The sequence below is a fragment of the Prenolepis imparis genome, unplaced genomic scaffold, assembly GCF_030444845.1.
Source record: "Prenolepis imparis isolate NDT839.2.m4 unplaced genomic scaffold, iyPreImpa1.0 SCAF_1, whole genome shotgun sequence".
In the NCBI taxonomy this organism is placed as follows: Eukaryota; Metazoa; Arthropoda; class Insecta; order Hymenoptera; family Formicidae; genus Prenolepis; species Prenolepis imparis.
In genome coordinates, this window is record NW_028141159.1 from 12,977,006 (window position 1) to 12,990,795 (window position 13,790).

General features: G+C 35.8%; 1 protein-coding gene across 1 annotated transcript in view; it reads left to right on the top strand.

Annotated features, from left to right (window-relative positions):
- The window catches only part of LOC145937162 (uncharacterized), an 86,309-nt gene that overhangs the window by 45,047 nt on the left and 27,472 nt on the right, over positions 1 to 13,790 (top strand). The gene's annotated exons all lie outside the window — the stretch shown is intronic.

A 13,790-nucleotide genomic window follows, 5' to 3' on the forward strand; every position in this document is an offset into this window, starting at 1 on the left:
TATCTTTAACAAATCGAACATAATCCAAATTGTCAAAGGACCATGGAATCATAACTTTCGATAATATTGCAGAAGATTGTCCGTAATAATAATATTAAAAGAGTATCGAAACTGTTACATATCATTATCTACAGTCCGATTTGAGAATCGATTTAGATTTAATTGCGGCAATCTCGTCGACAACTAACAGTCAGTGTCTTGACATCTCACTCACGGTGTTATTCTTCTCTGCCATAGATTAAATTTGCGAGTTGAAAACTTTTCATATACGAAAAGCGAATTAAAATGAATTACATGGTATTCTTTCTTAATTATTTCAATTATCTCTCTTTTGTGTGTGTGTGTGTGTGTGTGTGTGTGTGTGTGTGTGTGTGTGTGTGTGTGTGTGATTGATTTTGTTGAAGGAAAGCAAATATATTTTTTAAATATACCCAAACTAAAATTATTTTATGTGTGAAATTAAAATCATATTGTAGCTTCACTTTATCTTGAAAACACGATCAATAAAATATTTATAAGAAATTTTCTAATAATTAATGACATTTTAAATTACGAATGTATTACTGAATAAAAATAATTTTTTAAATTTTCTTTAAAATTTGTATGAATAATTGAAATTTGAAGACAAACTACAAAAATTCCCATCAAATCCTTTCATCGAACTGTTGCTTATTGTCGTGACGATCTTTTGTATGAATTGATGAATGAAGAACAAGAGTGTATATATGTTTCCATTGAACAGGCTCAATTTAAAGGGAGCAGAGTCAAAGACTGTTGAATTCTGCAGAGCGTATGTTATTTTTGTTCTTTTTACGTGGTTTTTGGCCGAGGGAATAGCACCGGATGCATCCGACGGACCATTATATATCTACTCTATATCATCTTCTTATATATATTTTCAAGTTTTGCAATTTTCATTGATAATAAAAACTGAAAACGTTATAAAAAAATTATTAATTTCTCAATTTATTTCAATTTTAACAGATATTAATTGGCATTATATTTAAGAAAAGAACGCTATTGCATCTCATTCACACAAATCAATATAAATTGATTAATATAAATCACAATTCTGCATTAATGAAGCAAGCTAGTTAGCAAATTTTTATTTTGTTGAAAATGTTGGAATGAGAATTATCATTATTATTTATGAAAGAAACGCGTAGCAAAGTTGAATGAAAATTTATTATTCGTCGTGTACTATTATATTATATTCGTTACCATATACACATATAGTACATTTTTGTCTATTTCTCAACATTATAAGTCGATATTACCTATCGATTTCTGATGTAAATGTGAATTTATATAACAACCGAGAAATACAGTTCGCTTTCACCGAGCGATGAGTCGCTTTCGTGCCTTCGAAATTTCACAGAAGCGGATTTCGCGAGTCTGTAATTGAACATCGATAATTGTAATAAATCGCGCTAAGCAATTTACCGCGCTTAGCGTACACGACGATAGTAAATTGTGCGCGATTGCGTGCACAACGTGTAATCTAATCCTACTGACATCCTACCTATCTAGATTGTCGCTTAATAGTCGTTATTTCATTGCTAGTAGCATAAAGCTAAAAAATATACGCTGCGTAAATATGACGTTTGCAAAGGAACAATTGTCTCGGCAAAAACGCAAGCATATATCGCGCAGGATTGATATGACTTTTGTAATAGTATTTTTGAGATTGATAAAGAACCCCGCACTAATCATATAGAAAATCTATCCCGATAAAATCAATTGGTTTTTTCATATGTTGTAGCTTATGACTTACTGAACAAAAGATGTAATGGGCACAAAGCTCAATAATGGACAGTTATCGAGTTATAACTAGTCAAATATGAAAAATTCGTGCTGCCGAATAGTCAAAGTGGAAAGTATTGATTTTTTGGAAAAATATTTGAAACAAAAATAGTAGGGTTTTACAAAATCTGTTAGCTGGTGACATTATTTTTGAATTTTGAATGACCTTGAAAAGCTCCGTGAACAAAAATCTTCCACAAAAATCTTTGTGTGTCACAGCAGAGATAAGGTTTCAAGGTCATTCAAAATTCAAAAATAATGTCACCAGCTAACAGGTTTTGTAAAACCCTACTATTTTTGTTTCAAATATTTTTCCAAAAAATCAATACTTTTCGAGATTTGACTATTCGGCAGCCCGAATTTTTCATGTTTGACTGGTTATAACTCGATAACTGACTTTGTGCCCATTACATCTTTTGTTCAGTAAGTCATAAGCTACAACATATGAAAAAACCAATTGATATTACCGGGATAGATTTTCCATATGATTAGTGCGGGGTTCTTTATATAAATAAAACTTGAGGAATAAATTCCATCTGCAAAATAAATAGAATTTTTCGTGGTTGAAAATATTGAAATGGGAATATTGAAAAGAGAAAAAAGAGAGAGAAAGAGAGAAATCTATTTATATCTATATTGAAAATATTATGAATTTATTTTTGAATTAGTTTTTGTTAATAAAAAAATTTTAATTCCGCCATTATATTTTATAGAATATTTTGAAAAATAAATACTTGCAACGCAAGATAAAATATTCTTTCAATTTTTAGCTTTAAATATCTCGATGACTAGAAGCTTGAAATTGCTCCAAAAGAAAATCCACACTTGAAGATGTATGAAAAATAAGACTTTACTTTCCGCAAACAAGCGTACTAATATCAGTTGTCAATCACTCATGACAAAAGAACGATTGACACTTTCTCTACGAAAAATCGACTTTGAATGGATCAAGAAACACGCTCGCCTAAATCGCTCATTTCTTTTGCAGCCTTGTATTTAATATATCTAATATACGGCACATCTCGCACACACATGCATTAGCGCTTCGGCGATTAAAGAATTGTCGAGAAACATTTATTGAATCAATTAAGCGCGGCGTGAAATCCGACGAATACGTTGATTGCGAGGAACGCAAGCAATCTCTCATTCACCGAAATCGGTAAAATCTTTTTAGAGTCCCCTTAGGTTCAATTTAGCGGGCAGGAGCGGTGCCGACCAGGTTCTTCTCGGCCAGTTCGACCAACCGGACCGTCCGCAGCCCTTTTTCTTCCTCTTCTTCTGCGTCTTCGCTTCTTCTTCTCGGCCTTCCACGTCGGCTTTTCTATCCCGATACAAAGAGGCGCGAGCGAGCCTAATTATTATGATAGCTCGCCACCGGATTCTGTCGGTCCCTTTGATCTGCCGCCGTTTAGCATGATCCCCCGATATTTAGGTAGGCTCTGTTGTCCAGAAAAGCTTGGAGGGGGCACCCTCGTGCAGTAAAAGAGGAGAGATGGTGTGAATATGTATATGTGTGTGTGTGTGTATGTGTGTATAACCGAAGCGAAAGAAGCGAAAGGGAGAAGGGTTTAGAGAAGGAATCATTGGTAGAACAGGGACGCGATAAACTATCCATCAATGAGGATTTTTTTTCGAAAAATTTACGCTTCACTCTCTCTGTCCTCCTTCTCTTCTCTGCCTCCGCTCTCGTTTCCTTTTCTCGTCCCGCTTGATTGCTTCTATCAACTCCATCAGTTTCGTCATTCCCGGGCCACACGCGAACGCGGATTACATTAAGACATTTTTTACGAAGGAAGCTCCGGTCCTTGATTGATAATTCCTTTTTTTCACGCGTCGCGTTCGTTGGGACGCATTTACGGAGTAGTAAAAAATAGCCTGTCTTTTACGTAACAAGATGACATGTTTGAAATTTTTATTGAAATTGATTTGCAATATCGGAAACAATATTTTTTTCTTATTTTTTTAGACGGACATGTAATTATTATTATTTTTAAAGTTTAATATTATTATATATAGATGGTGTATTTAATAAATTAAAACTAATCTCATAGTTTTGAAATCGCGATTTTAGCGAGTTTACATTTATATCTGCTTTTACTTATAAAATTATCTCTAATTTTAGAAAATACTAAAATAGCATCAAAATAATATATATTAATTTGCAAAGTTAATTGTGCATGCAATGTGCAATTAACAAGGGCTCAATCAAGAGCTCTTTGTAAAACGCGCGCGGGACTCGGCTTTCTCTCGTAAAAATTCGTGACATTTGTCAGAATGTCAAGAGGTCATTGCATACGTTATTGAAATCGGAAGGCGAGTCCTACCCACTTTTCAAACTAATTCTATCAGACTCGCCTGCGCAGATATTACAACGTTTCGATGTATCTGTTCAGCAAATGTCAGATGAGACGATGAAAATTTATTATGAGATGTGCATTTATATATATATATATACATGCGCGCGTTTAATTTTATGCACCGGCAACTTCAATGTTTCTCACACTTTGCGTTGACAAAACAGATCGGTTATCTCTATAAAATATATATATTTATATTAGTGAAAATTATCTATCTCGCCCGATCTAATTTAATCGTGTTCCACACCATTGGCTGTTTCTAAAGATATATCTATTCTTCTTCCCTTGACCACACAGGAAGATCGATAAAATAAACATCTTTTTCAATGTGTAAAGTGAATTTTAATTTTTTTAAATATTAGATGACAACTCTTTCTTATATTTAATAACAATGAAAATTAATGAAAAATATAGCAAACATTATCATTTATTACTTTTCAATTAAAAATTTGTTTTGTTAATTGTTTCGCATCGAATATAACAATTTATTTCAAATACGCAAGTCTCATTTTTACGCGATGTCTCTTTTAGATTTCAAAATAAATTTTTTAATTTTGTAAAATTTTTTTCGCGCAATATATTGCACTCATTTAAACGAGTTTCATATATCTGTGTTGAACGGAACCTTAATACGAGATAAGTAATATTCAAACATTTAACATTAAAATGCGACGTTAAATACAGATACGAACATACGGGTCCTTTATAAATACAGTCCTAATTCGTTCCAAAACTACCTGAAGTTTCCAGTTTATTTGTTTATGTTCACGCTCCCAGAGCGGATACGATCGGCTGCATTTACATATAATGCGGGTATAATTCTTTAATCTACATAATGCACTAAGTCAAGTTATCCACGTTAATCCGACAGTCGGGATGCGACGCATCTAAAAGCAGGTAAACTGAACGCCTTCGATCGCTCGCCAAGAGTCTCCGTCACTATCATCGGTCCATCCCTATGTCTTTCATATTAGATCGCGATACGTGTATTTAGTCGTAATTGACGAGAGTTCGAGACAGGTCACGAAGACGAGGAAGGCGCATGGGCAACCTCCCCCATTCTTCGCGATCCGCAATGTACATATGTACCGTGTCTCGGTGCATATGTATTCATCTTCCCCACTCGCTTGCAACCCATCACGTACCCTACCCAGGACGGCCGCCCATCGTTCGCCCATGCCCGCTGCTCTTGTACCCCTTCCACGAACACGGAACATTCTATCTTCCCTGTCGCACTTTCAGCTTCTCTCTCGGCGCGGCATGGTTCTGTTCTCTTTGAACAGCACGTTTCTGTTCGAGCACCGCCTCGTCTGCCAGCCGATTGGTCGAGCGGCCCTTTGACGTTCGTCCCGCGAATCGATTTATATCGCAGGGGATTTTTGCTCCCTCTCTTCTCGCGCCGCTGTCTTGCTTGCTCGCTTGCTTGCACCGCAGATACGATAAAGCACCGAAATTTTCACGCTCTCCTGCGAAACGCGCCCGCGAGCTTTTCGCCTCCCCTTGTACAAAACATTGAGCAAACGAAAACATCATTTCGGAGGGAAAGAGGGGAGGAAAGGGAGCAAATCTAATATCTATGATTTATTTTAATGAAATATATTATTTAATTTTTTAAAACTTCGAAAGCGTTATATTTTTAGTCGATTATTCTGTTCTTTCTTTCATGTGTAATTTATTTTGCAATATTGACAGCAAAATAAATGCTAAAAAGAATTTGTGTTAAATGTTAGAATACAATTTTTTATTTATAATTATGTTGTGTATATTTTACTAGCTTTCATCTTTGAAATGACTAAAAACTGGTTTATTTTGATACTAATGGTTTATTTTAAGTTTGTAAAAAAGATAAATTTTTATCGCTTTGTAATTTACGATTTCGATTATTATCGCATCCTGTGAACACGATTCACATTGTATTTAACGAAACGGTCAAGAGCCGAGAAGAGAGATCTCTGTCTGTACAAATTTACTAGAAAATGAGGATCGAAGGCGCTAGTAAATGATCCTAGGTTTTCTGGCTGTCGAAGTAAATACCTGCAGATGACCAGCGGCCGTCTTTGAACGGCCGAACAATACGGCTGAGTGGCCGCGACCAATCGAACAAACGACTTGGCTTTGTTAACCTTCGCGAAGGTGACGGAGCTCCACAGCATCACTTATTAGGCACGCGACCCTCGTATAGAACGAAGATGATTGCGGGCACGACTGTGAATCGAATGGGAGACAATACGTCGGTGTGATTTCCCCGATCACAGTGCGCTCTCAGAGTACAAAAGATTTACACGAACTTGACGAAATAACGCTTTTCGTGAATTATATACAAGTATAGTCTCTGCCACATATTTTCTAATCTCTTTTCTTTTTAGAATACATACTGCGCAGACTGGTATACGTTAAAATCTGACTAATGGCCAGTTTCTTCAATTCCGGTTAAACTATATCTTTGTCTCTTTTTAAGAACGTATCTGAAAAGAGACAAAGATATATAGTTTAACCGGAGGTGAAGAAACTGGCCATAATAGCTTAATTATTATTGCGTATAAAGTACCGTGACGGTATATAATTCCTTGACTTTGCAATTTGATATATTCGCGCGATAATTTCTTTTCTCCTATTATATCTATTGTCCAATTTAAAATTTTGGATAAATTATTCTCTGCTTAAATAATTTATTCTGAAAAGATTGACAGATTGACAAATTGATTTTGATTTTAACACATTGATTGTCACTAATATCATACATATGCGTTGTTTGACAATAAAGATTTTTAAATAAATTTTTTTATTTTCGACAAATCGATTATTTTTAACACAAACACACATAATTGCAATCTTATGCTACTATATTTTACGCAATTCGTTCATTTTCAATTTCGTGTTTATTTTACACTTATTGTATTTTGCTTCAATATTGAATAATAGATAGTAGATAATATTGGTTATCGAAAGGGCGAGCCTTAGTTTGAGAGTTTCTTGCCATTGGGAAAAAGCGAGGAAGGATGGAGGGGTTGTGCTTCATCGTCCGGAAGTGATTCGATATAACCTAAGAACGTCTGATGGAAGAACAGCTGGGGTGGTGACAAATTGAATGTCGCCTTCGTCACAGATACTGCAAAATTTTATCGGCTAGTAACATAGGATCGATAAGAGTCTTTTCCGTTTAAAAGAGTTCAATCTTGAAATACGAGATATAAAGTTCAGTATAGTCGCGATATAAAATATAATCTTGCTATAAGCTTTCTCGCTAAAATAAAATGTCATTTTTCGCTTATACAGCGATAAGATATAAATAATTATATTTAATAAAGTTATATTTTGAAATTTACCATTTTGATTGTAAATATGTGTGTATTTGTGTTAAAAAAATCTAATTTATCAAAAACGTTTACAAAAAAATTGCATAAAAATCTCTATTAACAAGCGGTGCATATGTTAGCAACTGCCAAAATTCATGTTATAATTTTTTCAGAATAAATTATATAAGCAGAGAATAATTTCAAAATTGTAGGTATATATAAGTAATTTATTTTTGTATCTTGTACAAATAAAAAATTTCGATATTGTCACCAGAAATTCACTTCCAGAAGTGCGTTAATTCGAATATGCGACAGATTAATGGACAAGCATAACTATACTGCCATCAATCTGACTATTCACATAGCAATCAACGCTCTTTCACGTCCCAGAATCGAACGAGTCTATTGGAGCTTTTCTGTGTCGATTTTCTCTGGTTTTTGTGTGCTCGCAGAACCGACCTGTGCGCGACAAATCGCTCAGGCTCGTGACATGTAAATCTCAAATCGATGAGTGTTGTTACAAGGTATATCCCCCGAATATCTATGGCTCTTCTTATTTTCGGAGAGCGCGGCTCGCTTCATCTGTCGACTTGATGAATATTAGGCACGCTTGCCTACTTTGTCTACTTACATCTATAGGCTTTTTATACTCGTACTTTCGACGACGATCTATCGAACAGACGAACCGGAGCTGCTCGATGCTCGCGAACCGTCTTTTGCCTAGTAACATCCTGGTATACCAATGATGATGACGCTTCCTTCGGCCCACCGGAGGCGTTTATTTGCGAGCGTAACTCTGAATCCGATCGATTCGCGATACTCCGACCGACGAGGCATTTCTCCTTCCTACCTTGCACGAATCTCGCCGCGATGCTGATGATTTCGCACACCGTGGCGTTGCCATCTTGTCGCGATCGCGATAAATCTGTTACGTTCAGTTCTGATTGCTATATTTTCAAAATTCTTACTATTCTCGCGATTATTTTATTTTCTAACATCGTGTTAAATGTACATTATATAAATCTATATTTATTTGATTTTGATAAACAATATGACCTTTTTTATGCAAAAAGATATAACTGTACAATTATATAACAACATTATAGGTTACATTTATCGTTATAAATATTTATTTGCATAATATAAAATGTTATATATGATATACAATAAAATATATATAAAATATAAATATTTACATAATATAAAATATTATGCAAATAAATATATTATATGCAAATAAATTAATATATATAATATATGTAAATAAATAAATTAAATAATTAAATCATTTCATATTATGGCAATAAATATATTTTATATTATTCATATTTTATATTATGGAAATATATAATTGCTCTTTTTGCCGAAGATGTTTGTATCATAAAGATTTGATACGTGGCAAAAAATTAAAGTAATCATTGTTCATTGAAGCATTTAAAATAGAAACGGCTTGCGTTTTGATCTCAGAATATAACGCTGAACTCGACGTTCGTAATCGAGAAAAAAATACAAAAAAATTATGCAAAAATGCTCGCAGCAACGTATTAACATGATAATGTTTTCGATTAGGGGCGTGCGCGGAGAGCTACTTGATTCTTCTGGGCAGTCATTGCCGAAAAACGCGCGTCGTTACGAGCATCTCTCGAGCATCTCGATCGAGAGATGCACAGGGGGGCGCAGAAAAGAACAAGAGAGGGAGAGGGATGATGCCCTTAAGGGTATATACACGCCCTTTGCGCGGCGAACCTGCCCTAAACTAGACTGACAATAAGTCCCCGGAAGAGCGAGCGATCTGTCCCCTCGGCGACCCTCCGGCAATAATTAGGCCCATTCAATGAGGAGATTTATGTAACTCACCATGATGGAATATCTTATTTCGCTCGCGGTGAGAGAGAATAAGGAGCAGCGGATACCGTCCGTAGAGGAAGAGCTCGGCAAAACCACAGCCAATAATTTATTTATCACATCTATACGACCGCACGACAGATCCGCCGACCGGTAAGTCGTTCCAGAGGGCTTTCGGTATGGCGGATGATGCGCGGGGGTAATTCGTTCCCTCTCCGAGATGATCGAACTGTCTCGATTCGCTGAGAGCAGTTACTTATGGCGTGGTACTTAAACTCGATTAAGTCAATCTTTTCGGGATCTTGATCGGACGTGTATCCGATACGCGCAAAAAGGGCGATCGCGTTACAAAGTGTATTTTCAGCTTCACGATTTTATGGTACATTTTCAGATTTTTATTTAGAAATTCTGGCACTCACAGGGAGGTCGCCTGGCTTTTACGCGCATTCGCGTTTATTAGTTCGTATGAAAATTCACGCGACTACTTAAGTAGCAGTTATTAGGTAAATATGCAATTTTCGAGCCCGATGTCTAGAGGCATCAGACCTCCGAAGCGAGAAGAAAATCACTCGAAAGAATCAAGTTTGTCGATCTCGCAGCTCGCCCCGGATCGCATAATCGGCGATAGTAAAATTAATTAAATGTTGCGGCGGAAGAGTAGCTGTCACGCTTCTCGACGCAAGTTCCTGATATAAGAGGGACTCGCGCATACGAGCGGCTGGTCTCTAAAAAAATATTTATCGCCCGTCTTTACGAGCATCCTCCGTTGAAAGGGTAATTTCGCATATTCTATGCGTCTCGGGATCGATTAGCGAGATCGCCATACGCGTCGCCATGCTGGCTCGGTTGCAACTGTCTTGTCTGAAAATGCGCCGGTAACCGCGACAGGAAATACATAAGGAATTTATGACGTCGTACGACGGGCGTGCATCGAGCGCGCGGTGAACCGCGGTTAGTATCGAAAAGCACTTCGCAGAGCCGTTCGAAGCGTATCGTTGTTTCGAGTCGGCATACTTTCCGTAATATACCTATATGGGAAAAAGTACTTTCATCAATTTGTGTGTTCGATTTCAAACCCCTTCAAGATTAGAACGCGCTATCGTCAATACTCGCCGCAATATACATATATCTCAACACATACTTCAATACATATCTCACAATATATATTTCAACATATCGATTTTTTTCTTTAATGACAATGTCGAAGTATCTATATAGCTTTCCAGTTATAAGCGAATCAGAGAGAGAGAGAGAGAGAATAAAAGCTTTTATAAAAATATAAAATAAATCTACTTTATCACAATTTTGTGTAAGACTTAACAATATTAATAATATTTTTTATAATATTATTTATAATATATATATATAATATTACACACATATATACATATAATATTATAATGTATACTTTTAATAGTATTAAAAGTTAAAGAATAGGTTAAAGAATAAGCAAAATCTCTTAATCAAGTTTTCTTTAAAGAAATTAATATAATATTTCTTTAAGAAAAGATGTCGCCATTCAAAAATACGTCAAAAAAATTCAGATAATTCTAATCAGTCTCAGCTTTTCGAGATATTAATTTTTTTAAGAAAAAAATATATAATATTTGTGTAAAGATTATTTAAAAATCAGAGCTTTGTTTTCCGAAGCGTTAAAAGCTAGTGTTGTTGAGGCTTCAGTGATTATGCATCGTTAAATGTTTATCGTCTTACAACGAGAATACTGTTTTACGCATCGGCCATATTTGTTATTTAAAATCAAAGCGATAGTGTCATGGTTTAGAATCGAACAAACGACTGCCATCGTGCATATGCTTTGCCGGGTCAGCCGATAAGAAACTTTTAGAGCTGCTTCAAAGTACTTCGTGAGTCTATTTTTGCTTAGCATAATGCCAGGACGTACGAAGGAGAGTTTATTATAGCCTATTCGAATCGCCTATTGCTATTGTCATTCCCGTGCATGTCGAAAACACTAACCTCGATAGCGTCTCGCACGCACGCTCGCAGAACGGTCTCCGACCTTCGAACTTGAATTTAATTGCTGCACCTTGCTTCTATTGACTGCACGATAAAAAATTGTTTGGGAAATTCCAAATGGAAAATTCAAAGACTCCAACTCGACTTTTGAAGGCTCCAATTCGAGCTTTAGATAAGCTTCCTTCATGTTGAAACAAAAGACAGATGAAGCGTTAATAAAAATTATTATAACATCAAAGTATATCACATAATTGCGATATACATATATTTGTGTATATTGCAATTATGATTTTGATGTTATAATAATTTTTATTATAACGTTTCATCTTTTTTTAAGCATGAAGGAAAATCTAAAACTCGAATTGTTGGAGCCTTCAAAAGTCGAGTTGGGGTCTTTGGATTTTCTATTTAGAATTTCTCAAATAACTTTTTATTGCTCTCATATCATCGATATTATTCCTGATGTATTTTAAAAATATCACACAATTATTGAAAATTTAGAAAAATTAACTTTAGTTTTATGTTTAAATTTTGAAGTAATATATAATTTCAATAAGAAAGACATTAAATTAGATGATTTTTCTTTAAATAATTCTTTAAAGTGAATTTTTCCATTTTCCATTGTCATCTCTAAAACTCGAGATCATTCAAGCAGTCGAGCTAGCGACTGATCGAAGCTTCACAGTGGTTACAAAACATCTCGCCGATGTCGTTTCACACAAAAGCCCGGCACGGTTCTAGCAGTCAATTCGAGTACCATTTAGGCTCCATTTAACTCGAATCAGTTTCACTAACCATCTTCCCCCAATCTCGTCCCGGAGGGGAAAAAGCCGGAGGGTTCCTCGCGGCCATTGAAGAGCCTGGGCGACGTTGTGGATTTTCGTGAAACGTCGTGAACTGGTGCCCCGTGCACGCGGGGAAGTAAAAGCGATCTCTTTGAAGAGCAGCAGCCTGTCGGTTCCATCAATTTTTCATCCCCGCTCGCGCCTACCTCACCCCCTGTCGTATGATTTGACACACCTCGCACGGGGGCCCCCGGTGGTTGTTCGTTCGATCGTAATGACATTCGTGACCGCGCCCACCCTGGCGCGTCGTGTGACCTCTTAAAACTCGACCGGGGATGAAGGACCCCGCGCGGATTCGTCACGCCCGTAGAGTGCGATTCGTCGTTGGACGTGTCTGAATAGTCGCTGATGACTTGATACTCTCGGCATACGAATGGCATAGAAGCCGGAACGACGAGCTGTTGTGGCGCCGCATCTCGCTCTGCTTTATATTCTCTTTATATAAAAGTGTTCCAGTTAGAGCTTTGTACAATTCTCAGTTGAAAATTAACATAAAATACCGTTTTTTTATCGCCACCCCGAAATTATGCCATAATAAATAATTTAATAGTAATTCAATCGAATTGAAAAATGGAGGAATCGCAATTATTGTAATTTTGTTGAAGTAGTTGCGAAGTCTAACGAAGTTTGTATGTAAATAGATTAAATCCTCTGATGCATTTTCAAAGCGCAGTTTTAATTATTTTGCAAGCATAACTTCGGGCTGACAATAAAAGAAAACGACGATATTTCATATTAATTTTCAACTGAGAATTGTATAAACTCTAACTGGAGCACTTTTATAAAGAGAGTGCAAAATAGTTGCGAGCAAAATAGTTAAAAAATTTTTTTCACTTATTGAATACATTAATATAATGCTGATTAATCAAAGTTTTCTCTGAAGATCAACGTAGTCACGAATTAATATAAAATTGCAATTTTAGAACTAAGAGATTTCTGTAGATATTTTTAGTGTGGAGAAGTTTAAAAGACACCAAAATTAAAAAATAACTATTTCTAATATATCAAAAGTTCAATAAACATGATAAAATTTGTTTAAAATCAAAAAGAATTGTTTAGGTTTCTTTTAAAATAATTAGAAGGTAAGGTATATGACGGAAATAAAAAAGATTAGCAAAAAATAAAAATATAATTCTCGACAGTTTTACGAATTACAAAAAAATTTTATTTTTGAGAATTAATTTTAAAAGATATTTTAATTATCATTTTTAAATAAATGCATTTTTTTCAGAAATGATATGACTTTTTGCAACGCAATATACTGACTGACTATAGACAGGAATAATTGACATAATAAATTAAGCTAAAGATTTCTCTTTTTTTTTTCTTTCTCTCTCGCTCTTTCGTGTAGAAAGATCATGAAAAGTGTAAAGGGATAAAGAGTAAAGAGAAAAAGCACGAGATAAAAGATTCGGAAAATATTTTAATCACGCACCCTGTTGGTAGACGAAATTTACGTAATCCCACGTGCGTTTTCATCGCCACGCGGCGCGGCGCGGCGCGCCGAAAAGGTATTACACACTTTAGTGGTACAGAACGTAAAGTAAGTATATAAAGCAATTCGTGTGTGGCCCGGAGATGGCCGGTTCTTCACCTCGCGAACGAGAAGTCGGTTCCCTTTGATGTTGCGCCTACCCGCGCCTGGGTGGGAGTCACTTCTCTACCGT